The sequence below is a fragment of the Dromiciops gliroides genome, chromosome 4, assembly GCF_019393635.1.
Source record: "Dromiciops gliroides isolate mDroGli1 chromosome 4, mDroGli1.pri, whole genome shotgun sequence".
In the NCBI taxonomy this organism is placed as follows: Eukaryota; Metazoa; Chordata; class Mammalia; order Microbiotheria; family Microbiotheriidae; genus Dromiciops; species Dromiciops gliroides.
Genome location: NC_057864.1, coordinates 366823807 through 366851743, shown reverse-complemented (window position 1 = coordinate 366851743; position 27937 = coordinate 366823807). Strand labels below are relative to the sequence as shown.

The following is a 27937-nucleotide window of genomic DNA, read 5'->3' as shown; positions in this document are numbered from 1 at the left end:
TGGTTTGCAATGCCCCCTGAGTGATTGGAAGGTTGATGGTGCCCTCCCAACAGTAATTGGGAAGGAGGGGGGATAATGAGTTCTGTTTGGGATATCCAGTTTGAGATGTGGAACTACGGCTCAGGAGAGAATCTGGCTGCATAATATAGAAATGGGAATCATTTGCACAGAGATGATAACTCTTTCTCTGGGAAGCCAAGTTCTCGAAGGATGAAGAATTAAATAAAGGGCAATTTAAAAAGCCAGAAGGGAGTATCCCATAAAAGAGAGCATCAGAGGGAGTTGTAGTACACTGGAAAGAATACTCGTTTTGGTACCCTGAGACTTGGATTCAAATTCTGAATTTCTCAATTCCCTTCTGAGCCTCAGTTTCCTCATCTGTAAAGTGAGTAGGAGATTGACTGATTCTAAGGTCCTTTTTGGTTCTAGGAACCCTACGATTTTTGCAACAGGAAAAGAAAAAAGTTTCTGTCTTGGCATCCCAGAGACTCGAACCAAGATGACTAGTGGTTTGTGCAGACGGGAGCGAGGTTGCGGAGGAGGGACTGCACCCCATCCCAGGGCTCAGCCTTTATGGGGGTTTCCGTGCCAGTGGCGTGTCCTGGAGGGGTTGGCGGTGGGGGAGCGGGAGGGGTTTCCGCTGCAGGGGGCGGGGCTTTTTTGGAGGGCGGGGCCGAAGCGCGGACTCTTCTGACGGCTCCAGCCAGGGAATTTCAATTTGAAACCTGCGGGAGGGAGGGAGAGAGGAGGAGGAGGAGGAGAAGGAGGAAGGGGAGGAAGAAGAGGAGGCTGCTGCGGAGGCTGGCGACGCGGGGCGCAGGAACTGAGCCAGCTGCCGGTGGGCATCGTGCGGGGTAAGCGGCCGGGAAAGGAGGGAAGGAGCCGGCGCCGGGGCCGACTCGTGGCTCGGCTCGCTGGGGAGGCTCTGATTTCTCCTCGGGCTGCGACTGGGAAAGGGATCGCGGGCAGGAAGCGGCGGCGGCCGGACGGTCCCCTCGCGGGGGCGGAGGGAGGGACGGGCGGGCGGGCTGGGGGGATGTTCTGCGAGCCCTGTTGCTCCAGGCCGGAGCCGCCCCCCGCTTCCCTTCTCCGCTGCGGCTCCTCTTCCTCCCTCCCTCTTTGCCTCCTCCTCCGGAGCCTCCAGAGGGGGCTGGAGCCGCGCTTGCTGGAGCCCGGGGGCGGCTAGGCGCGCGCGGCGGGCATGGGGGCCGGGGCCCCGGCGGGGGTCCGTGCGGCACCCCGGGGTCCTGGAGGGGACTGAGAAGGAGGAGGAGGAGCACACGCGCTGTGCCCTAGCCCCGCCGGTCGGGTCCGGCGGGGGCGGGGGGCGCGAGCTCGGCCCCCCAGCGCTGCCGCGCTCCAGCCTCTGGGCTTCAGCGCCTCCAGCTCGGCCAGCCAGCAACTTGATCTCATTTTGTGTGTGTGCGCATTTTTTGTCCTTTTTTTTCCTCCCTCTTTTGGAGGGGAAACTTACCTCCTTTGCCCTCTGCCTTGGCAAAGAATAGCGTCTGTGTCTGGATCTTCTTGCAACGCTTCTCTTCTCCTTCCCCCCGCCCCCAAAAAGAAAAAAAAAACCTCCCTGTGCAGCTCAGACTGTATACACAAGAGCCCCCTTCTCTTTGCACGCGCACACATATAACCCACACAAGAGCCCCCTTCCAGATATGTAATCCCTGCTGTGTGGGAGTATGTGTGTGCGCGCGTGCTCATGTACGAGTATGCAAGGAGGGGAGCTCTTGTGTTTGTATGTGTATGTGCAAGGAAGGGGACTCTTGTGTGTATGTGCAAAGAGATGGGTTCTTGTGTGTACACATATGTGTATGAGTGCGTGTGTGAGTGTGTATATATGCAAGGAGGGGGTCTCTTGTGTGTTTGTGAAAAGAGAGGGGTTCTTGTGTGTATAATGGGGTGTACACATATGTGTGTGAGTGTGAATGTGAATGTGAGTGTGAGTGTGTGTGTGTGTGTGTGTGTGTGTGTGTGTGTGTGTGTGTGTGTGTGTGTGTAAGGAGGAGGGCCTCCTAAGGCTTGTGCCCAGGGGAGTCACAGGGGAGAAAAAGGAGAAAAGCTGCAGAGCCAGCCGCAGCAGCAGCTGCCACCCTGCACTCAAGTCCCCACCTGGCTTACTAGGCAGAGGGCAGACCCTGCCTCCCAGGGGAGAAGTCGTTTACAGACTCAGATTCAACCGTACCTCACCTAAGGCACACCCCGGGTTTCTTGCCCCACCACAGCCCTTGGATGGAGAGTGGAAGAAGCCAGGGAGAGAGCTGATGAAGAAAGGAACATATTTAAAAGAAATAAGTTTTCTGTCTTTCAACCTTTCCCATCCTAGAAAGAAATGAGAGAGAGAAAGACACAGAGACTGACACAGAGAGAGAGAGAGAGAGAGAGAGAGAGAGAGAGAGAGAGAGAGAGAGAGAGAGAGAGAGAGAGAGAGAGAGAGAAAGGAAGGAAGGAAGGAAGACTCCTTTGGGGGTAGTGAAAGGGTTAGCAGCAAGTTTTTTTTAAAGGTAAAAGCAAGAAAGATGTAGGAAGGTCAGGACTGGGGGTAATCCAATAGAAATTCCAAAGTTGAGTCAATTAGTGTTTTCTGTATTTGGGGTGAGAAGAGCTGGATTCAGATCCTCATTCTACCACCGAACTTTAGGCACATTACACTCTCTCTGGGACTCAGTTTCTTAATGAGGTGCTTTCCTTATTGACTCTACATTTTTCTCAATAATCTAAATGCTAATAAAATTACTTAGATTTCTTCTGTTCAGTTTTCAGGTGCTTAAGGCAGTCTCATTCCAGCCTGAGCACTCGTGGGTTACTCTCAGTCTAGTAATCCAGGATGCCAAGTTGGAAAAATGCTGTTCCCAGCTCTCCTTGCTTTCCCAATAGCAGGGATGTTTGACTGTGGTGGGGCATAAATCATTATGCTTCCCAAGGCTCCTGACCTGCTCTTGAGGTCAGATTTTTTTGGTTTAAGTTAGAAGAGCTCTTGCACAGAGTGTTAACATTATTTGGGGGACTGTCATGAGTGTGGAACTTTAAAGATTTCATTATTTGTATTAACAACAATCATAAGTTCTTTTCCTAGTTTTCAGCAGCACTTCTATTGGAAAAGGGAATGAGCTTGAAGAGTATATGTATAGGTCCTTTCCCCCCATCTGTTGATTTTCCCATTGCACCAGCTTCTCTTTTTTGGGAAACCTGAGTTCTAGTCCCTGTTTTATCATAAAACTGGCTTTGTGACCTTGGGCAGTTATTAAACCTCATGTGTGAAATGAGTGGATTGGGCTGCATGGTCTCCAGAGTCCCAAACTAACTTTTATTTATTTATTTTAACTTTAAGCATTGTGGAAAGTGTAAAGGTCTTTCTGTCTCTGTCACTCTCTGTCTCCCTCTTTCTCTTTCTCCTGTTTTTGTCCTGTATTCCCTCTTTTCTATCCTTTCCTTGTCTTTTCTTTCCCTCTTTCCTCTTTCTCCTCCCTCATTTATTCTCTCTTCACTCCCTCTATCTCTATCTCTCATGCTACTTGAACTCTTCTGACCTTTTTTTCTTGCTTACCTAAATCCATTTTCTTTTGTTTTCCTTTCTTTCTCTTTTTTTTTTTGGCCTTCATTTTTCCTAAAGTCCTTCCTTTTCATTTTGCTTTCTGTGTCTCCATTTTATTCTAAGAATTGTCAAGAAACAGTACTTGTATTCCAGAGCAGTCCTTTGTGAATTTGTCACAGGAGGGGAAACTGAGTCGATTTCTGTACATCAGAGTTCTAAGACTTAAAAATTCTCCAGAGAAACTAATACTGCTTGATCCTATTCAGTTTCCCCTTTCAGGCTATTCTCTGGGCAAAATCACTAGACTGCTGTTTGGGCTACTGGTGGGGCTGAATTGCAATGCAATCTTGAATTGTGATAAGGGCCAACCAAGCACATCAATCAGGCTCTTAAGTTTGACACCAACTTGAATATCTGGACTGTCACCTGTCCCTGCTTTGGTCCTATATTCCAACTTGAGACCCCACCCCCAAATCTCTGATATCTATTCTCAGTCACTCTTTTGAGCCGATTAGAGAGCTGTGTATGTTGTAATACCTTGGAACAATGGCATGGATTTAGGACTAATTTAATCCTACCCAGTCTCACAGTCACTTCTTGGGCAGATTTCCCACTGAAGTCAGTAGTGGTCTTGTGTGCAGAAGGACTGCAGAGAACAAGAGACTGCTCATTTAGAGTAATGGGGAAGACAGTTTCTTTCCTTTCTAAAACATCCCTTTTTTAAGAACGACCTAGACATAATGGTGCTTTAATCTTCACCTCTAGTCTTGGTAGTTAGGGCGCTGTGTGCAAAGACTTTCAATGGAAAATGTCCTGGTGGGGAACCAGCCTTAGACAACTTCTGAGATCTATGTTAGATGTGAGGCTAGTTTTAAAAGATTAAAAGTACCAACAGGGAGAGTGGGAACATAGCCTCTTTTAAAGAGAGAATTTCAGCAAAGTGAAAGCTAGTTCATATAAAATCTATTGCTGCCTAAAGATATAATGGTCTGTCTATCTATCTAAAATATACATATCTATGTAGCTATATGTTTATGTGTATGCATAGATGTATAGACAGGTGTGTATATATAGGTACATGTATATATGTATGTGTATATGTACACACACACACACACACACCTTCAATGACATTATCAATAGACTCTCATCCCCATGAATAGTTGCTGCTTTTAGATCTGGAGTTGGAGAAGAATATTGAATGACTCTCCCAGTCATATGTGACTGATTACATATGGATCCACTACATGGGAAGATAAGACAAGGTTTTCATGGTAGTTTTGACCCAGCTTCCGGACATGAGGGTGGCTTGGTCTTTTGCATTTTCACATTCTTGTGGTTTGCTGTTTCCAAATTACCAGCTCTCAAGAAAAAAGAGTTCAGAGAACTACCCAGTTACCAGAATATAAAAATAGATTTTTAAAAACCAGAATCATGTCTACGTGTACTGCCCAACCACTTGCTTTCAAGTAAAAATACTTGCGTACAGTGATGACAAAGCAGTCCCTAACCAAAATATTTATTGGTAAAATCACTCTGTAATTAGTAATATTGCGTGTCGTTATGGGTAACACCAGGTTCCCCTTTAAATCACTGCTATCCTGTTACTGTGGCTTGAAAGCTACAGAGTGTGCATCTGTGACATTCTGTTCAGTGGGCTGAATGAAAATTGGTCTACAAAGCTTAAGGAATGTAGGTTTTTGTCTTACATACAGCCAAGAACTGTGTATTTTTTAATTGTTTGACTTGGGCTCTGTCACCACAGTGGAAAACATGAGCAGATTTTCTTTACTCCAGAACTGAAGCAGCTGCTTTAAAAGCAATGTGTGTGAAACTTTGTGAGAATATGGATTTCCAGTTTTTTAAGAGAAGACAAAATAGTTTGTAGTCCATTACAGAGTAGATGGTCCATTTGGCTTTACTCAAAAACCATGTTATTATTTATTTTGAGATAACAACGGAAATGTGTCTTCCACCCTTTCATTTGGAAACTTATTTTCAGTGACCTTGTTTGCTTTTTAGATTTAGTAGTGCATGGTCACTGGTTTTCCTTACAGATTAAAACAACAACAACAAAAAACAAACAAACCTCAAATATTTATGCTGGCTCCTATAGTCTGCAAATATTAGGAAGCCTTGTTTTTACTGCCCTCTCTCAAGTTTAAACCAAAATTATCATCTTGGCAGTTATGACATGGTATCCCTCTAAGTCCAAGGCGAACTTGGCATTGGTGAATGCCAAGGCTTAGCCAAAACCAGCATCTCAAGAGATATTCAATAAGGTTTCTAATAATCCGGATGTATAGAATAGTTTCTAATTCTTTTCTTCTCCTTGGAAAGCCCAGGCTAATATTTACTTAAATTTTCTTAACCCAACTCTCTCATATTTACTTCTGCTTTTTGAAATTCTTTCTTTCCTGCCATGGCCTAGGTCAGGTATCAGCCCTGTCCCTGATTTTTCCCATTGGAATTGATTCTACCCTCCTTTAATCTTGATTCAAGATTTGTTTAGCCCTCCTTTCCTTTGCACATAAATTCTAATTTTCATTATTTATTTATTTATTGCATTAATTACTTATATTCATGTTTTATCACTTATTTTAGGTTGTTGTTGTTGTTGAGTTGTTTCCAACTTTTCATGACCCCATTTGGGTGGGGTTTTCTTCAAACAGGGTTAAGTGACTTGCTCAGGGTCACACAGCTAGTAAGTGTCCAAGGTCAAATTTGAACTCAGGTCTTCCTGACTCAGGCTTGGCATTCTATCAACTGTGCCACCTAGCTGCTAGTGTCCTGAAAACTGAATTCAGATATATAGCAGTCAGATTTAGAAAGATAGGTACGTACACACACACACACACACACACACACACACACACACACACACACGTTGAGAGACAGGCAGAGAAAAAAAGACAAGAGTTCTCTGATAGCTAGTGGCCAGTTACTGGTAACTAAAAGAGAAATCTTAAATGTGTCTGTGAAATGGTGTGGATGTAAAGAAAAGTCCATTTTTTCAGGAAAATTTCTCAAGATTAGTAATTGTTTTTGTGTTTTAAAATGTTTAATGTGGGGGTTTCTTGGTTTGTGTGTCCCTCTTGACCTTTTCTTCCCCTTTAAACTGTTGTAGTTGGTTTAATTTTTGGTGACTTTTTTCCTCCTTTCTTTGCTGGAACCTTTTTTTTTTTTGAGTAATTTGTTGGATAGGTGTGCTACATATTCCTTCCTCAAGGGTTTCCATCCAGGTATTTCTGGTAAGTTTGACAGTTTATTTGAATGAAGATTTAAAATTTCCTTTTTAAAAATTTTCCTTTGAAATGATATAAATCTCAGGTACGCACATAACCAGTCAGCGAAGGAGCAAATCCCATACAGCCTAGTAATATTTTCTTACGCCTTCTCCCCCTTATTCCAACCCCCCCCCCTTTTTGGCCTTTTTTCCAAGTCTTGAAATGGGACTTTTGTTAGGATGGAAAGAAGTGGAAATACCCCTTTTTTTTTGTTTGTTTACTTCTTCCTTCACTTCTGGGTGGCTTTTGCTTACCTCAGAAACCTAATAGACTCATTTCACTTGAATAATTTTCAAAAGGATCTTCATGGGGATGTGGGGTAGGTTGAAGATTTAAGGGTTTGCTTCAGATTAATTGGAATAGTACCATCACTGAAGTAGTACTTGAGTGACACTTTGCATGCCAAAATCTGATAGTCTTTCTACATCTCTGGATGTTAGAAGATCATTAAAATGATGGTACCCATCTTCTAATTTCAGATAGAATTGCACCTCAGAAATGGAGTATTGATTCTAATTCAGTCCCCTTTGGCAATCATGCTGGTTGTTGTTGTTGTTGTTGTTTGTTATTTGTTCTCAAAGAGGACCAATGACATCAGGAGGGTGATGTTGTGACTCGCAAGTGAATAGGATTTAAGTGAGACAGAGCTGTGCAGAGTCCATCAGCCTCACTCTCTCCTCCAGAGTCATCAGAGTCCATTGGCAAGCATGAGTCAGGATGACTGGTGATGGCCCCTACTGGTGGCTGTAAACTTTAGCCAGGTGATCATTGTGTTTAAATTAGACCACTTAACCTGCCCCTTAATGTTTTGTCCTTAGATGAAGAGGTTAGTTATAAACTTTTGTATGTAGAAGTCTATAAGGATATAAAGTCTTAGTATACCCTTCAGCAACCTATTATCTAGGCTAATTAATCCCTGCTCCTTTATCTCTTCCCTGTGGATTGATTAATCCTCTTCATTTATTGTGCTTTAGCTATCTGTTGTTGTTCAGTTGTTTTCAGTCATTTCTGACTCTCTGTGACCCCATTTGGGGTTTTCTTGGCAGAGATACTGGAGTGATTTGCCATTTTCTTCTCCAGCTCATTTTACTTTGAGGAAACTGGGGCAAACAGGGTTAAGTGATGAGAGAAAAGACCATATTTAGACCCTTCTCAGAGCCCTAAAGGCAGAGAGTGAGTCTGGTTTCAGGCCCTACAGCTTTGTTGCCCAAACCTCCCAGCAGGGGGCTGCCTGGCACAGGAGGCTCTGAGGAGCCAAGGTTCCTGAGCCTTCAGCCCAAAGCAGGGCCTGAAGAAAGGCCTGGGTTTTGTGGGAGTTGGGCCGGACTGGGAGTTCACCTTGAGACACCCAAGGTGATTCCCACGTGACTTGGAGCTCAAGCCCTGATTTGAGATTTGTTTTGAAAGGTTATGTTTACATAAGCACTGCTTAGTGGGGAATGGGGACATTCTTACTCCAGCATAGGGTTGGGGCCTAAGGCCACAATCTGATTGGCCAACCCCCAAGTCAGGTTTTCTCTTTTGAAGAGTTATGTAGGTTAATACAGCATTGTTCTGAGGAGCTGACACTCTTGCCCAGAATGGTTAAGGCCTAGTATCATAGTTTGTAAAATCTGATTGGTGTACTGGTATCACCTGATTGGTCCACTTGGTACAATTTGATTGGTTGTTATTGTTATGCCATATGTTGATAGGGGGATACTATGTAAATGAGGAATAGTAAAATGGCTTAATGTGATTGGTTGGAGGGGACCCCTTGAGGGGTATAAATAGAGGTGAGGGATCTCACTTCAGTGCACTCTCTGGCACGTTCAGGAGAGTGTCCATCTTCTCAAAGATGAATAAAGAAGTCTTCACCCACAGACTGCTGCTTGCTTGGATTCTTTGAGCAGTAACCTGCTAGCAACACTAGAACTGCCAACACTTGAGCTGCTAACCCTCCAGCTTCAACACTAGGGCTGCTAACACTAGAGCTGCACAACACTATTTGAGCTGTTAGCCATGCTTCTAACAAGTGACTTGTCCAGGGTCACAGAATCTGAGATTCATACAATTCTGAGGCCAGGCTTGAATTGAAGAAGATGAGGAGTCTTCCTGACTCCAGCACTAGCTACTGTACCACCTGGCTGCCCCCAATTTAGTCTTAGATTTTACTAATATCATTTGGTCTTCTTCCAGATAGAGTCACTTGTTGTCCAATGTTGTAGAATTTCAGAATTGCAAAAACTTTAGAAGTCATCTAGCCTGATATATTTTTTTTTATAGATGAAAAAACTGAGGCCCAGAAAGGTATGGTCTGGCCAAAGTCATATAGTTAGTTACAGCTGGTCAGAATTCTTGGTTTTTTTAAGGCCTCTGTTCTTACTAAGCTACCTTAATTGTATTTGCAGTTAATTTTTCCTCTCTAATTGTATTTATTCCTATTAAATGTTATTCTTTTGTCACTGACCACCCTACCAAAATTTCAGTTATACTGAACTCTAAATTTGTCCTTAGATGAAATCATATTGCTGTTGAACCTAATGGTTGATAACCTTTATTGAAATTAATTGGACTGGTCTCAGGAACAAATCTAATTGTGTGTGTTTTAAAATAATTGCCTTGTCAACCTGTGGAAAACTAACTTTTCAGGAACATTTTAGTTATCTGTTTAGAAGAAGAATGACTAGGACTTGAAATGACAATTTTTTACATAATTTTCATTTTCAAATTCAGCCATTCTTTGTAACAAAGAAGGAAAAAAGCAGTTCAATAAAACTAACCAGTGTTGCCCCATTGTAAATGATGTTGACACTTGTGGTTTTAGATAACTTACTTATTACACATAGCCTTTCTTTGTCTGTGATTTGTAGGGTTTGTGGCATAGCATTTTGTAGCAAATATGTGCTTTTTAAAAGATTGACTTTATTTTCAGGGTTTTTTTTTTTTTTTGGTGTACATTTATAGAGTATCTGGGAATTTTTAATTTATATAATATCATTGATGCCACTTTTCAGTTTTTCTCTTTGTTGGTCATTCATCCAGTAGCATGCATATGGCAAAAGTTTTTGTTCTTAATTCAAATAGGCATATCTAGGACACTGCCCTGCATGGTATAAAAGAAAATAACTACTCTTGGAATCTTACTATTAAACACACCCACAAACCCTTGTTAAACTATGGATGAGAATGAAATGATTTAATGTGCAAAATTGTACATCTCATAACTTGCTTTTATCATTGATAAAAGGCATAATGAACAAAAACTATAAGGGAAAGAGCTTTTACTGATGTTTCTAGCCTTTTGAATATTTTAAAAAAATATTACCTCTTTGATAACAGAATTATCTCTACCTTGGATGTAGTAAATGTCAGTTGAGGATCTTGAAAGACTCTTACTAGTTGGTTACCTCTCTTGTTACCCTTTGTATTTAAGGTATTCTGACTAGATATAAAGCTGGAAGGGACCTTATAGGTCATCTAGTTCAATCACCTTATTTTACAAATGAGGAAACTGAGGCATCTGAAACAGAAGACTCAGGAAATTGAGTGTTAAGTAATTTGCCAGGCTTCACACCTGTAATAAATGCCACTCTTCCCATTGCATTGTGACAATTACCACTTTTAGACTTTTTGTGTATTATTGGAGACTTTTAGTGTGTCTGTTACAGTTAATAAATTGCATGATCCCTTGTTCCAAAAATATTCTTAATCATTTCCTGGATCACATATACTAGTGTGGTCTCTTGACTTCATACGTTTCAGGGCTACATCACACTGGATGAGGTATTGTTTTAGTTTACTTCATAGTAATAGTTCTGCTTTCCTTGCTTATAGGAATTTTTAAATTTCATGAAAGCTGCATTTGCCATCTTCACTGTGTCCTAGACAGTTATATCATTTATTGCATTAACTTTTTTTTTTAGACACCATTTTCTGGGGGAAAAGTGCTACAATGCCACTCCACCTCCAATTTGGAGCATTTTTCCATATGTTTGTTTATAATTTGCAGTTCTTACTTTGATAATGTTTCATCTCTTCTGATCACTTACCTTTTGGAGAATGGCTCTTGTTAGAGGATTGACAATCACATATATACAATTTGAATGTCAGACTTTTGTCATTGACGCTTGATGCAATTTTTTCCCCTTCAGTGGTTTTCTTTTGTCTTCATTGATTTTATATGTGCAAATTTATAAAAATGTAATGAAAAATTGTCTGTTTTGTCTTTTACTATTCTACTGTTTGGATAAGAAACATCCACTTAATATTTGTTATGTTCTCTTAATTTTTTTTTTTTTTAGGCAATGGGGGTTAAGTGACTTGCCCACGGTCACACAGCTAGTAAGTGTCAAGTGTCTGAGGCCAGATTTGAACTCAGGTACTCCTGAATCCAGGGCCGGTGCTTTAATCTCTTAATTTTTTAATGTCAATTTTTATATTCAATTTGCGTATCCACATTGAGCTTCTAGTATATGTTATTAAATGTTACTCTAAGCTTAATTTCTGCCAAATTAAAATTTTGATGGAACTTCTTGTGATAAAGGGAATCCTTCCCCTATTAATTTATTTTCTTGAGTTTATCAAACACATTGGCATTGTTCTCAATGTTTCTATCTTGCGCTTATTTTTCCTTTTCCATTGATCTGCTTTTTTCAGTTTTAACCAGTGCTAAATTATTTTGAAAATTACTGCTTTATAATCTAGTTTGGAGACTGGTTGTTATCTTCATGCCCTTTCATTTGTACTTTTTAATTCTTTTTTTTAAAGATTCTACACCTTTTCTTCTTACAAATGAATTTTGTTATTGTTTTGTTTAATTCTATAAAGTATCCTCTCCTTAATTTGTGTAAATATGTAAGTTCTAAAGTAGTCATTTTTATTTTCTTTACATGGTCCAAGTATGAACAGTAAATATCTTTTCAATTATTTGTCACCCTTTGTTTCTATAAAAAGTGTTTTGTACAGTTCTTACATGTATGTCTCAATAGGTTAATACTCCAGGGTTTTTTGTAGTTGTTTTGAATAAATTCCTTTTTATTGTTTCTGACCAGTTTTTTTTTTAAGTACTGTATAGCAATGCTGATAATTTTTGTGGATTTTTTTGTTTTATGTTACCTTACTACAGATCTCATTCATCTCAAATAGCTTTTTCACTAATTTCTCTAGAGTTTTCTTAGTATACCATTCTGTCATCTATAAATAGGGATAATTTTGTCTCCCCTGCTAAGGCTTATGTCTTCATTTTGTTCTTTTGCTTTTTGGGGTTATAGTTAGTGTATCTAGAACTAGGTCAAATAATAGTGGAGAAATGGGGGTAATGTTAATTTTTAATGATCACATCCATATAGAGGGTTGGACACATCAGCAGTGCTCTCCAGACCTTTATCTCTGTTGAGTGTGATATTAACTAAAATGATTCCCTGAGTCCGCCAAAAGACACGTATGCTTTCTGTTCTTTAGTCTGTTTTGTTCAAATATCAGCTGTCATTAGGTCTGTTCTGTGATGTCTAAATCTGTGATGTATATGTCTTACTATTCAGGATAAATGTTACTGCATTGTTGAGTATAGAATCCTTATTCCTCACCTCCTTCATTTTAAAAGATTTGTGATTTCACCAATATCTCCACTAATTTAGATTGTATGCCCTCCATACTTTAGGTAAATTAGTTATGTAAATGAGTTGGTGTCGCACCCCTATTTCTTCTTCTCCCCCCTCCAATCTTAGCATGCCCCTCTTCTGGTGACGAAGCAGAAAAACTTAGCTAGCCTAGGCCTCTGAGAGAGACACACCCATTTGTAGGGCCTTTCTAGCCTTGTTAGGACCTAGCACAGCTTACACTTCCCTTAGTGTAACATCTTCATGCCATGGTAATGGCACTTTTGGAAAGATGGCTAGAGTGTATGGAATGCTTTAAGGTTTGGAACATACATATATCCCATTTGATCTTCATAATGACCCTGTTAGGTGCTGTGATTATTCTTATTTTACAGGTGAGGAAATTGAGGTAGACAGAGGTTACCGGACTTTCCAAGGGTCACCTCTTTAGTAGGTATCTGAGGCTAAATTTGAATTTTTTGGTGTTTCTCCCTCTCCTTCAGTTAACAAGCATAAAAAGGGTAGTGAATGAAAATGTCTTTCAGTTTCTTGGTCGTTCCAGCAATGCTCAGCTCTTCTATATTTGCAGTCTCCTGCAATGTAAGAAGGTCTGTTCTTGATTTTTTATTTTTGTATTTTCAACTAACTAGAGTGAAAAATTATATCTTGCCTGGGGTCATAGAGCCTAGTTTAGAGACTAGAGCTGCTCCTTCTAGGTTCAGCAGCCTTCATTCTCCTACAATTCACACTTACTTGGTGTTTAATGGAATCCCCAGTCTGTTTTTTTGTGAGAGGTAAAAAGAGGATACTTGCTGACCTTTGGGGAACTTCAGTGCCGACAGGATCCCATTGCCCTTATCTGCTAGTACATGCTTAAAGCTAGGCACAGGAAAGGGCTCCCAAGCCATGAAGTAAAATATCATTGGCCAAGATGGCAGTTGTCATTATTTGTGTTGTCTTAGACAATAAGCATAGGCACAAACTCTTAATTCTTAGGCTTCTGAGTGGAACTGAACGGTCTTGTACTAAATTTGCATCAGTGCAGCATTGTCTTATAATTTGCTACATCTACAAAATTGGTAACTTCTAAAATTCAATGAAAGAAAATTATACCATAGTCCCTGGTACCTAGTAGATATAGCTTGGTAAGATTTATTGACTGACTATAGGGGAATGAGCTTATTGCTTATTATAAATAAAAGATTTCCTAGTGCTTATGGTGCCTGGTGCATAGTAGATGTTATATAAATGCTAGCAATTATTGACAAAACCAGGAAGAAGGCCTAATTAGGAAACAATACATTAAATCCTATGTGAAAAAGGAAATGTGACAAGGGCTTAAACCTTCAATTGTGGTTCATTTTTGTCCTTAGACACTGGGGCTCCATCGCATCCTGATCTTCCATTGTTTCTGTTCTAGAATTTCTTACGAATTCAATATAAATCTTCTCCAAAGAAATGATACAATTTTTTAAAAAAGCTTTTTATTAACAATACAGTGGAAGTAGTAAAAGTATGGGGAAAGTTTACTATAGGAAATGATGGATATATTGGTTTTTTTAGACATCTCCCATAGAGGTGGCATGTTTGTAGAAACATGAGTGGTCCACAAAATTGCAAAAGTATTTTTGTACAATTAATAACTCCTTATCTTATTTTTTAAGACCAAGATTATTTGCTTTAAATTATTCAGAGGTAGTAAATGTGATTGCTTTCCTTTATTTCCCCCTTTTTAATTTTTAACTAGAAAAATAAAGGTGTGGAAGATATTCTTATTTATTAAGTGTGCAGTGAAGAGGTGGATTTATAAAACTCCATGTGTAGTACAGATGTGGCTCAAGTTTCTGGCCACTTTTCTTTTAATTGAAGTTAACTCATTTTCAGCTCTCATGTTTCATACATTCTTAATGTGAAAGCCTGTGGAGCAGGCGCCTGGGATAGGAGTTTCTCCTATCTGTTGTCTGTTACTTCTTATGGTTAAGCGTTTCAGTCATGTCTGACTCTGTGTGACCCCTTTTTGGGGTTTTCTTGGAAGAGATCCTGGAGTGGTTTGCTATTTCTTTCTCAAGTTCATTTTGCAGATGAGGAAACTGAGGCAAACAGGGTTAAGTGACTTTCCCAGAGTCACACAGTTAAGTTGTAAGTATATAACAACACAGAAACGTAAAGGTTGACCTGGTGTTCTTAAACTCTTGGTTAAATTTTAAATCTTTTATTTAAAAATATGTTTTATTGATGCCTTTTTTATGCCAGTGATTTCCTAATATATTATATTCCATCTGCCCTCCCTCCAAACAAAGAAAAGTAATTATGCAAATGCTGTAGACAGACCTTAGAGTTAGCATTCTGCTCTCATAGTTCTTCCACTTGGGCAGAAGGTTCTTCCTCATCTATGTGTGGGCCCAAGACTTTAAGGCATTGTTTGAAACTACCACATTTGCTAATTTCTTACCAGTAGGGAGAATTCTTCCTGACTCTGGGTTTCAGTTTCTAGATCTGTAAAAAGAGATGGTTGGACTAGAGGACTCCTAAAAGTTTCTTCCTTCGTTTAGTCTATGATCTGATCCGCAAATCTTGAAATACTTTTTATTTACTAAAGTAATACATATTCCAGAATTCAAGTTCTTATAGAAAGGACTGATTGCCATGTTTTGTTAAATATTTGAATGCCTTTTAGTTAGTGAGATGAGTTCTTTAAAGAAGAAAAAAAGTGGCATAGCCCTGGAAGTTCATATATGTAATAGTAATGGAATATCTAAGTGTAATTGAAAACCAAAAAAAAAAAAATGTTGCCACTTGTGTTTAGCTTTTCCTCAGAACAAATTTTCTTTTTCTTTTTCTTTTTTCTTCTTTTTGCAGGGCAATGAGAGTTAAGTGACTTGCCCAGGGTCACACAGCTAGTAAGTGTCAAGTGTCTGAGGTTGGATTTGAACTCAGGTCCTCCTGAATCCAGGGCCAGTGCTTTATCAACTGTGCTACCTAGCTGCCCCCAGAGCACATTTTCTAATGACAGTATATTAGAGTTAGACCAGCTGAAAGTTTTTCATAAATGAATGTTTTGAATCTTTGTTTGCTGATCACCTCAAAGGGAAGGAGACTTATCTCTCTGGCCTTATAAGGTTGGGGGGAATATAAGTGTCTTAAACATCAAATACATGTAAAATTCAACTGTTGTGATCAAAATCTGAAATAACTTGATCGAGACGTAAGACATCTGCTTGATGGCTCACTGTTTTTGAAGTTTCACTGAAGTTTTTTCCCCCCATTCCCCCATTATTAAGTGTCTATACTTATACTAAGGGAATTAGAATAAATGGGGACCCTGACTGGGGAGTTGTGGAACATGTTCCTTATAAGATAATCAAACAAAAGCTTGTGTAGAGCTGATAGATGAAAATAATTCTTTCTGATTTAGATGCTCAGGGAATCCTTGTTGAAGGTGGCCGGTATTTGAATGTAAACTTCCCATTAGTTTGTGAGCTCTTTTAGGGCAGGGACCATGTTTTTAAATTTTATTTGTATTTCTAGTACATAGCACACAGTACATAGTAGGTGTTTAATAATTAAGGTTGACTTTCTGAGGTAAGCCTTGAAGGATGGGTAGGATTGCAGTAGGCAGAGATGGGATGCATATGGAGAACAGGATATTCCCTGTATTTCCTCTGGTTTGGAGAGTAGAATACATATATTGTGAGTTGGGGCGCAGCAAGGTGGCACAGTGGATAAAGCACCAGCCCTGGATTCAGGAGGACCTGAGTTCAAATCCAGCCTCAGACACTTGACACTAGCTGTGTGACCTTGGACAAGTCACTTAGCCCCTATTGCCCTGCAAAAACCAAAACAAAACCAAAAAACCCCCCAAAAGGCTGAGTTAACAGACATGGCTTTCCTAATACTTTTTTGATATTTGATGTCTGCTGTAAAACTTTAAACTTCACAAATGCGGGATGATTTAGAACTGAGGAGGAAACTAATTAATTAATTGATTATGTTGGGATTGGCATTTATTTTGCATTAAGACATTTTGAAGAAGTGAACCTGATTCTGAGTAATAGAATTCCCTGTAGACATTGTAAGGATCTTATGGGCAGGGACTGTCTTTTGCCTCTTTCTGTAGCCCCAGTACTTAGTGTAGTTCCTGGCACATAGTAGGCACTTAATAAGTATTGATTGATTGAAATTGCTTTTCCTTTCCATGTAACCCCTCCACCTATGCTCCCCTATGGTCTTATGAATTGTTCCCTAGCTCCGTCTTTTCCTTTCTGTCTGAAAATTAGCTCTGATCAGTTTATCTTAAAGAAAAACATTGAACTGGGAAATACCAGTTGCAGGCCCTCAGTGAACTTGCTTTTTGAACTCTGACAGATCTATAGCTTCCTTGAGCCTCTGTTTCCATCCTCTGTGAAATGGGAACAATATCAGCCCTGACTATTTTCCCAGGGCTGCTGTAACAAATGAGCTGATATATGTGAAAATGGTTTTAAAATTGTCAAGTGCTGTATAAATCTAAGATGATAATTAATTTTCTACTAACATGTTTTATACTCCTTGTTTCCCATTCTGTTATGGCTTGTGCCCTCACTACTCCATGGAAAGCACTGGTCTCCGTTGTCCTTTCTCATCCTTGGATCTAGTAGATTTCTGTTAATCTTCACCCCCCCCCCCCCGACCTTTTTTCAATGTTTCTGTCTGCCCCTTCCCTACTTTGAAGCTTTCTTGTCTGCTGGCTTTCAGAATCTTTTTCTCCCTTCTTCTCCAGTTTGTATAAAGTTTTATAAAGTTTCTTTGTCTCCTTCTAGGATTTCTTTTTTCTTCTAACCCATAAATAAATGTGGGCTCATCTCCAGACAGTCTCTTAAACTTTCATCTCTCTCTTCTTCTGGATCTTCCCCACCCCTCTCCGAGAGCTCTTCTTACTCTGTTGACTTCCAAATAACACCTCCCTGAAATGGATGAGTTCCAAATCTAGGTCTCTACCTCTGACCCATCTCCTGGTTTCCTGTCAGGCGTCTGTCTCCAGCTGGGTTTGAAATTTTCACCCGATTGTCTCACCAGGCATGACCTCACATTGCTGCTGATAGCTCTCCTCTGTGTCTCGAATAGCCAATCTTTTCCATTCCCTTGATGGTGGTTCAGAATGTCATCCCCTTATGCCTGGGTGATATGCTGGATGACTAGTCCCCTCCTTGACAGCCCTGTTGCCCTTCTCTCTTCTCTCCTAAATCCATTCTTTATACTGCAAGCAGATGGATTTTCCTTAACTGTTGATATGCATACTTGATCCTGGGCTCAAAACTTTCTGTGGTTCCCTACCCATCACAGTTTGACCCCTAATTACCTCTCCGACTTGCCTTCTTATCTGTAGGGGAAGCAGTGTGATCTATGTAATGGATCTAGAGGGCTGGAGTAAATTGCTCTATGAGTGACGGCGCACAAATCACAGATGTTCTACCTGCAAAATGGGGTGTAATAGTATTTATAATACCCACTAAACAGGGTTTATTGTGAGATTCAAATGAGATAATGCATGGAAAAGGTTTTGCATACATTAAAGCCCTATATAGATGCCAACTATTGTATTTATTGTTTGTTTGTTTGGTTTTTTTTTAGTGAGGCAATTGGGGTTACGTGACTTGCCCAGGGTCACACAGCTAGTAAGTGTTAAGTGTCTGAGGCAGGATTTAAACTCAGGTACTCCTGACTCCAGGGCCGGTGCTTTATCCAGTGTGCCACCTAGCTGCCCCCCAACTATTGTATTTATTATTGCTACTACTGTTCTTCTAGAACCAGGTTAGTTAGCATCAATGAACAAATTTGGCACTTGAGAGAGAGTGCAGGAACTGGTTTTTTTTTAACCTTTTTTTGTATAGCACTTAGCAGTACTGGCACATAGTAGTTGCTTAGGATGTTAAAAAAAACCCCAAACCCCGAACCACCCCATATTCTTTTCCTGTAAAATGTTCCTTTCCACTTGCATGGCTTTTTCTGGATTTCTTTTGCCTTTTATAGCTTGTGCTACTGATATTTAGCATATGCATTTTGGTTTTGTTATTCATTTGCTTCTCAATATAGACTATAAACCCCTTGAGGGCAGGTACTTTGTCTCCCTGCCAAGCATAACATCCTTCATTTTATAGGCATTCCCCAGCTATCTGGTTAGTGGGAAAAGGCCTTGGTATCAGGAGATCTGGGTCCTCCTACCTCTACCACTTACTAGCAGTTTGTGTCCGACATTTCCTCATCTGGAAGGTTTGGACTAAGTGATCCCAACTAACATTCTGTGACTTGAGACCTTTTTTTGTTGATAAAATTATTTCTTTATATTATTTAGCTTGTTAACCATAACTCATTTAACCATGGGCTAAGTGGAAAAACTGAAAACATTGTTTAATATTGTTACTGAACATAGTTTTTAAAGTCCAAGGATTTGGCTCATTGGATGTGTTGAGTAGGTGTGTTAAAAAGATCTCATAGGATTTAGAACTGGAAGAGACCTTAGAGATCCTCTAGTCTGGCTTCTTCATTTTCCAGATGGGAAAATTTAAGAGAGACTTTACTGAGGTCACAGAATACAGATGATAAACAGTTGACCAAGAATTGAACCCCAGTCTTCAAATGATGCATCCAGTGTTCTTTCTTTTAGCTATAAAATGGTAGCATTAGGGAAGGAATTAACTGGCATGGCTGAATTAGTAGGCTGGTAAAGTCTCATTAAACACAAAGTTGTTTTTACTAAGAATTTGGTTTTTGGAACCTAGAGTAGTAGCATATAGTGATATAGGGATAAAGTTTTGAAATACAAGTACTTTTTTCCATTATGTCTTAAATCTATCAGGGATATAATTACTCTAAAGTAAGTCTCCAGTAAGAAATACCAGATAAACATAGTGCTCTTTGTGTCTGGCATGAAAATGCACGTTTAATTTTCTTACCTGTACTCTTTGATTTTGCCCAAGAGAATCCCCAGTACATTGTTTGGTTTTATTTGCCTGCCCATCAGTCCTGACTCTTACCCATATCCTTATGACATTTCACTATAGGGTATCCATCCAATATACTAGAAGTTTTTTGTTTGCTTGTTTGGCTTTTTTTTTTTGCGGGGCAGTGAGGGTTAAATGGCTTGCCCAGGGTTACACAGCTAGTAAGTGTCAAGTGTCTGATTCAGATTTGAACTCAGGTCCTCCAGAATCCAGGGTTGGTGCTTTATCCACTGTGACACCTAGCTGCCCCATACTGGAGGGTTTTACAATTACTTTCCAACATTGCAAAGGTACTAGTAGAACAATCTGGTGTCTCTTGCTAAGTGACCAGACCATTTTCCCTTCCTGTCATAAAGTCTTTGAGGATATCTTAATTGGAGTTCTTGCTGAATTTTTTAAAAAATCTTTCCCCTTTTTCTTCTCCTTGTCATCTTTTTTCTCCCTTTTTTTATTCATAAATGCCCTTGGGAGGTCTTTAATTAGTTGTATAACTTGCCAAATTTTCTTTAGGCTGATTTTACTCTAAACGGAGATTTTTGTTTTATGAGATAATACTGCTTATAGTTGTCTGTCTTCCTCTTTCCTAAGATTTGCTAGAGAAATTTATATTCTAACCCCATGTTGGCTTTGGCAGCCATCTTTCCCCATTTGTTAAGTTAATCAGTTGTTTGCTAACCCCAATGCTCTTTGGCCTTTTTGTAGTAGCAATTAATTTATATTGCTTTATATTCTGGATGAAATTTTTATAATAGGTATCAATGTCATTTTTGTTTGTTTGTTTGCAGGGCAATGGGGGTTAAGTGACTTGCCCAGGGTCACACAGCTAGTAAGTGTTAAGTGACTGAGGCTGGATTTGAACTCAGGTCTTCCTGAATCCACTTCGCCACCTAGCTGCCCGTCAATGTCATTTCTGATGATCGTTGTCCATTTTTCATAGCCAATAGTTTGCTTCAATAATTTGAAGTTAGATTTAAAAAAATTGTACGCCAACTTTTTTCTTCATTATTCTTTCCCTTGCTTATTATGATTTTTGGTCTTAGTTGTGATGAGTTGCTAGCCTGATTGAGAACATGCAGTTGACTCAGGGATAACCTATATGTCAGCAATAAGTCTTTTCCTATCTATTAAAATGTAGTCAATTTGTCATGACTCTCAAAGGAACAAAAAAGATAAAATTTTATAGGAGTGTGCTTAATTTTTTTACTCATTTTCTTGGACAGAAATTAAAATTGTATAGCATGACAGTGAAGGATGACTGATTTTATTTTTATTTCCTAAATTGTGTTTACATTGCTGCTATATAAAGCATAGTATCACTATTCATCACCCACATTTTTATTTGGGGATTCAGGATCTTGCTTAATATCAGTAAATATCTTGAAATATTATAAATATAAAGTGGTGGGATATTATCTTGAAACACCAGTCACTGAAATTATTTTTTAAAACAAAAGCTCTCTTTTCTTATCATTTGTCTTTTCCCTTATTGAAGCATATTATAAGAAAAAAAAGATGTGGGGTCTGGGTAGTGGCAACTCACTTTAATGGAAAATTACTCAGGACTTAGGTTTAATGCTTTTTAAAGATTTACTAAACCCTTTTAAAGGGGGAAATAATAATGCCACCACAGTGGAAAATGTGGAAATATGTGCAAATTCCAGATGTTTGACTTAAGGTTGGACTGTGAAATTGCCAAGGGAGGAGGGGGTGCAGGGTATGGTAGAGGACATGAAATTTCTGCCACATCATCAAGTTGACAGCAAAAATAAAGTTTCATTTTCATTGATTCAGTGATGCCTCTGCTCTGAAATTTTTATATATGGCAGCTGTGACCACGATCCCTTGGCCCTTTCAGTATTCCCATGATCCCCTGTCACTGTTGTATCTCCATACTCTGTCTCATGATATTAAGAAAGGAAGAGAAATTGTTTTTCTTTGAAAATCCTGGAATGAAATCATTGATTTATAAAGTTGGAAAGAACTTCTGAGCTCATCTAGCCTAGCCTCCTTTTACATATGAGGAAACCAAGACTGGGGTGTCTGGAGATTGGCCTAAGTGACAAGAGTTGGGATTTGAATTCAGGTCCTCTCTCTACACACTTGTCACTTTCCCATATGATCCTGATGCTTTCTTTCTGCCATGCTGTCTGTGTGACCTTTGACTTACCCAACCTCAGTTTTTTCATCTAAAAGATTGAAGGCATTGGACTAGATGACTGCAGGTGACCAGGTCCTGTGGCACCAAGTCTTGTCTCATTACTTCTGTAGCTCAGTCTTAGGTGGCATCACTTCAGTTTATATATGATCTACTTCTTCCTCAAAAGCCCTGTGAGGTACCTTGAGGATGGTAGAGCTTAATTAAGCCTTGCCTAGAAGTTTTTTGGCTTTAGGTACTTTTTGGTCCTCCTCCTCATATCAGTGTCATCTCAAAGCTTGGGAAGAAGTGACACTGAGATTTGTGCTTATCCAGTTCATAGATCAACAGCTGGGAAAAATAGAGAAATCTTGTTTCAAGATTGAGTAGAGAAAAGGAAGACACTAGAGCAGGGGACAAGGTCTTCCAAATAAATGGCACCGGTATTAGATTTTCTTGGTACTTAAATTCCTAGGAGTTTTCACTTCTGATAAATATTGACGAGTTCCAGAATGCTTTAGTGGTTTGACTTGAAGTGAATTTTTGAAAAAAAAGTATTGAAAATTTTTATTATCTACCTAGGTATGCATGTATAGGGACTGAAACCTTTATAGGACTATAGACTTAGAGTTGGAAGGAACCTTAGAATTTGAGTCCCCTCATCTTACAGATCAGGTGACTTTGGCTGAGCCAGGTTAGGTGACTTGCTCAGTGTCATACTAGATAAAACATAGATCAAGGCCTACTATGTGCCAAACACATAGAATATACATAAAAGCAAAAAGCAAAGACATTCAACTCCTCAAGGAGCTCACATTCTAATGAGGGGAGACCAGATAATAATTTGATAATTCAGTATATTTGTAAGGTGCTTATTATGTGCCAGGTCTAGCGATACAAATAAGAAAAAGAGAGAGTCTCTGCCCATGAGGAGATTACCATCTGATGGAGGAAGACAAGATATAAATGGGAGATGCAAAGCAGAGGAAAGCCATCCTTTGCCTTAGGGGAGATAGGGGTTCGAATCACGTTTGGGATAAGTGTGGTAGTATCTGAGGTGCCACTTTGAACCCAGTATTCCTGGCTCTAGGGCAGTGCCCTGTCCATGTTCATGACACTAAAGCTGCCTTAGTTGGAATAGTTAGAGAATGAGATGATCTAGTTAATTTAGTACAATCTTACTTTTGTTTGTGTCCTTGTTAAAAATCTTTCTAATAGCATTACTTCTTGTAGTATTTCACATTCTTGTGTCATTGAGTTGTTAATGAATATTACTAATTTGCTTTGATTTCTTTGGGGGGCGTTTAGTGCCTTCAGGTCCTCATTCTGATCAGTGATCAGTCTACAGCAGAGGTGTAAAACAGCCACATGAGGCCCACAGTACTTCTGAGTATGGTCCAAACCAGATTAAGATATAATTCGGAAATATTTGGGGGCAGCTAGGTGGCGCAGTGGATGGAGCACCGGCCCTGGAGTCAGGAGTGCCTGAGTTCAGATTCGGCCTCAGACACTTAACACTTACTAGCTATGTGACCTTGGGCAAGTCACTTAACCCCAATTGCCTCACCAAAAAAAAAATGTAATTGGGAAATATTTAACAAAATAAATGAAAATAAAACAAAGCATAGATAATATTACATTTTAAAACTCCATCAATATGTAGCCCACAGGGATCATTAAGTCTAGTTATTGGCTCATTGCTATTTGAGTTTGATACAACTGGTCTACAACACTAGCTGTAGATGTTGATAGTAATAAAAGCTAGCATTTATATAGCTCTTTAAGGTTTGAGAGAGGTACTATTATTGGCCCCATTTTACAGATGAAGAAAGAGAGAGAGAGAGAGAGAGAGAGAGAGAGAGAGAGAGAGAGAGAGAGAGAGAGAGAGAGAGAGAGAGAGAAAGATTAAGTGTTTTGCTCAGGGTCGCTCAGCCAGGAAGGGGTGTGAGGCAGAGAAATTGTGTCTTCCTGATTCTAATTCCTGAGTGCTATCCAATGTCCCACCTAGCTACTTTTTTTTTTTTTTAAAGTAAGGCAATTGTGGTTAAGTGACTTGCCTAGGGTCACACAGGTAGTAAGTGTGTGTTAAGTGTCTGAGGCCAGATTTGCACTCAGGTACTCCTGACTCCAGGGCCGGTGCTCTATCCACTGCGCCACCTAGCTGCCCCACCACCTAGCTACTTTTGTTGACCTGAAGCTGTAGTCACTACAAGACACATACTGGAGTTTGTTTCCAAGTCCCTGATGTTTTGTTTCCTTATCATTTACAACTTTCTGATAAAAACAAATTGCAGAAAAAAACATTTTAGATTTTTTTCTTTGTGTGTTCTGGGTTACCAAGATTCATTTAATTGAAGAGATCTTACTTTTACCATAAGCAGAATCTCTAAGGAACATTTTATAATATTGAATAAAAATGCTTTTCAGCTGAAAAGTTTTTACCACTGAACTTATTGGATTGGTTTCTCCACATAGGATGACTTCATGACCAGTTTGAGAGGATCCTTTTCCCCTTTCTCCATCTCCAGACACCCAAATGGGAAAAAAAAATGATAGTTGCTTGGATGGATACCTCTTGGGTGGGAAATTTATTTGGTGACATGGGAATGACTCCAACACGTGTTAGGCAAAATAAGGCTTGTGATTTTATTGTCAGATGTCTCACCTTGAATGAGTACTCAGTTTGTGTTTTGTGATTTGCCAAGGCTGTAAAGAGAGAGCTGTTCTTGTCTTCTTCCTCTCCTACGTGCAGGCCCCCCTTCTTCCTTTTGGAAATCAGACTAGACTGGAAAGTCTTCTGTAACTTGTAGCTGGATATAGTATTTGTTTGCAAAGGAGAATTGTCTTCCAGATTTTCTAAGTGATTCCATCTGTCTTGATGGGGCGGACACTGTTATTTGAAGCCCTTACTTCTGGGTTGTTCTGGGAAGATTTGGAAAATGAGAAACATTGTAAGAAATTTCAATGATAATAATACTAGATCACTTTTATATAATATTTTAAGGCTTTCAAATAACTTGGCTCATAACCACCCTGTAAGGCATGTAGTGTTAGTGTTAGTCAGATGAGGAACTAAGTGATATAAAAATAATTTTATGAGGATTGAGGAATTTAACACAAGAGGCCATGTGGTTCAGTGAGGGGCATACAAGATTGATACTGCCTATTGGATATCTCAAACTGCGTATCCTGTGGACATCTTAAATTCAACATGTCCAAAACTGAACTCATTCTCCTTTCCTCCATATCCTTTCGCTCCTTCCAATCACTGTTGTTACTATTGAGTGCAGCACCATCTTCCCAGTCAGCCAAGCCTGTAACCTAGGTAATATCCTTGACTCCTCAGTGTTTCACCCTCCATCTCCAAACCATTGCTAAGTTCTGTTGATTTTACTTTTGTAACATCTCTCCTGTATGCCCCCTTCTTTCCTCTGCCACTGCTACTACTCTGATGCAAACCCTTATCATCTTAAATTTGGATTATTGAAATAGCCTGCCTCAAGTTCAATTTCAACTCAGTTGTCAAATTGATTTTCCTACAGCTCAGATCTGATCATGTCACCTCCCCCTCACCAGTAATCTTCAGTGGCTCCCTAACATCTCCAGGATTAAATGTAAAGTCCCTTGGCATTCAAAGACCTTCATGACCTGGCCCCCTCCTGCCTTTTTGTCTTCTTCTACTTTACTCCCACAAACGCTTTCATCCAGCTGATACTGGCCTCATTGCCACTCTTCAAAGAAAACACCCCATCCTGTAACTCTACATTTTCATTGTCCCCCATACCTATAAGTCTTCCTCTTCTTCTTCCTCCTCCTTCTCCTTCCCTCCTGTTTTCCTTGGTTTCCTTCCAGTCTTGGTTAAAAGCTCGTCTGCAAGAAGCCTTTCCCGATTCCCCCTTAATTCCTCCCTGTTGTTTATCTCCAATTTATCTTGTATAAATCTTGTTTTTACCTAGTTTATATGTATCCGATATTAGACTGGGAGCTGCTTGAGAATTCTTCTGTCTTTGTATCCCAAGGGCTTAGCTCAGTGCCTGCCGAGTACTAGGTGCTTAATGAATGCTTGTGGATCATGAGCCTGTTTTCCTATGTGTAAAATGAGGATATTACAGTCCAAAGAGTTCTTCTGAGGCACAAATGAAACATGAAAAGTACTTTTTAAACTTTAAAGCTGGCAGGAATAGGAGCTGGGCCTGTGATTTCATATAGGATACTCCTACCGATGCAGGTCCACATTTTTTCAGCTAATACTGTTAGTGACTTAGCAGCTGAAGCACAGCCAATATATCAAAGGGTCATCCAAGCTCTGAGGCTCTCTTTCTGTCTACTATACCATACTATCTTTGGGGCAGCCAAGTGGCACAGTGGATAGAGCACTGGCCCTGGAATCGAGGACCTGAGTTAAAATATCACCTCACACACTTTACTAGCTGTGTGACCCTGGGCAAGTGCCTTAAATGTCCAGGGGCATTTCCAGTCCTCCTGACATATACATATCTTACCACTGGACCCAAATGGCTCTGGAGGAGAGAGTGAAGTTGGTGACCTTGCACAGCCCTCCCTCACTTAAATCCAGTTCAGTGCAAATCATGACATCACCTTGATGTCATGGTCCAATAACCATACTATCTCCCTGTTATATAAAATGTCAGTTTATTATAATTTTTGAATGTGTGTTTTGCCTGTCAAAAACTTAGCTTGAATACATGAACAAGATTTGGGCCATGTGAGGGTCCCTTTCCTATGAGTTTTGTTGTTGTGTCCTGAGAGTCAAGAGACCCCTTCCTGGCTTTGCACAGACCAGATTTATGACCTTTGGTTAGTCATTTGACCACTTCTGGCCTCACTTTCTCTCATCTACAAAATGAGGTGGTTGGGCCGTTTGATTTTCTTAAGGCCTTCCCTTTACATCCATTGGTTCCCTAATAGATGAAATTATTCTGTTTTTGTTTTTGTTTTGGCTAATACTGGACTCTAAAACCTTCCCATGGTCAGTGAACTGTGGCTGAAATACTTTATAGTTTTAATTCTCCTACTTGTCAAATTACCACCATTCTAGGCTGTGCAATAAAGGACTTTCAGTGTGCCAGAGTATGGTTTCTAAAGTACAGTTGTGAAATAGAAATGTTAGGGAAAAAAAAAAAAGATCCACAGAGGGAAAGCAAAGAAAGGAGCTTTGCATTCTAACCTTTGCCTTGTGCTCCAGTGCCGAGTACTCTCCTCTACTGGATGAAGAAAGTCAACTTTGCAATGTTGGGTCGACATGCTACTGCCTTATTTCCTGGAGCTTTATTTCCTCTTATTTGAGTAAACAGTTGGGGTTCCATTGAGTTTAAAAGCATTACTCATTTTGTGAGGGATTGCAAAGGAATAACATCATCGTGCTTGCATTGGGTTTCTACGCTAGAGTGGTCATTGGCTTACATTTTTGTAGAACACTTTTCTAAACATGTTAGAATAAATTGGATTTTTCTTTTCCTTGAGTGTAATTAAATGTGAGTAACTATCACCCTCAGGAACAGCAGTTCCTTTTAAAATTTGGTGGTAGCTTTTTGGGTCAGAATCAGTGTTTCTCAGTCATATTCTTGTGCCTAAACAGTTATTAACATGGTGACTTCTTTTTTGGTGATGGTATTGGCTCTGTACTGTTAATTCTTGAATAATTGAAAGGCTTATTGAATAGTGGGCATCCATACAAATGATACAGCTGCATGCCAGACTAATAAAAAATGAAACTCTGTTCCTTAAAACCAATGGTCTTCGAAGGATAGAAGGCCAGATTATAGAATTTTGAAGGAGCTAAGTTTCAAAGCCCAATTAAATGATTGTATTATAGTCTTTTGAATTCCTTGGAAGCAATGAGATTTTTTTTTTCTACTTCAGTGTTATGCATGGTTGAGTAGGGAAATAGTTTCAGGATTCTTACTGGATATCTTTAAAATATCCATGAAGAGAGCAATTTTTTTTAAAAAGGGCTCCAAAAATATGGGCAAAAATATTCTTTATTAATGCTTCAACTTTGAAGATGATGCATGTTGCCATAACTAGTGAATGAAGTTCTTTCTGTGAATTTTCCAGATGGTGGCAACCACAGGGAGATTTGATTCATCATTTCTTTCCCATTCAAGACATTAATGAATTGTGAATTACTGTAATTTAAATCAATACTGCTTCCCCGAATGAGAAAATGCTCTGATAGCAGAACCAGGATTCTTGTTCTCTGTTGTACCAGAAACAACAGTGTCTGCTCCAATTGTATGTGAGCATTATGACAGGAAAGGTCTGTAAATGTCTGGCAAAATAACAAATCCATCATGAAAAGAGTCTCCATAAAATCTCTAAAAGAAATTTTAAAAAAGAAAAAAGAAATAAAAAAATTAAAAAAAATGTAGGTAATTGTAGGTTTTGAACCTTGG

General features: G+C 39.6%; 1 protein-coding gene across 19 annotated transcripts in view; it reads left to right on the top strand.

The window, feature by feature from the left end:
* Window positions 1-716: 716 nt before the first annotated feature.
* The window catches only part of EPB41L2 (erythrocyte membrane protein band 4.1 like 2), a 275917-nt gene continuing 248696 nt past the window's right edge, over window positions 717-27937 (top strand). For 18 of the 19 annotated variants that reach the window (XM_044000778.1, XM_044000775.1, XM_044000773.1 and 15 more), the window contains exon 1: window positions 742-854. The gene's annotated coding sequence lies outside the window, so the exon portion shown is untranslated. Of the gene's footprint in view, window positions 855-27937 lie in introns of all 19 variants that reach the window. The other variant, XM_044000762.1, reaches the window with a different exon arrangement.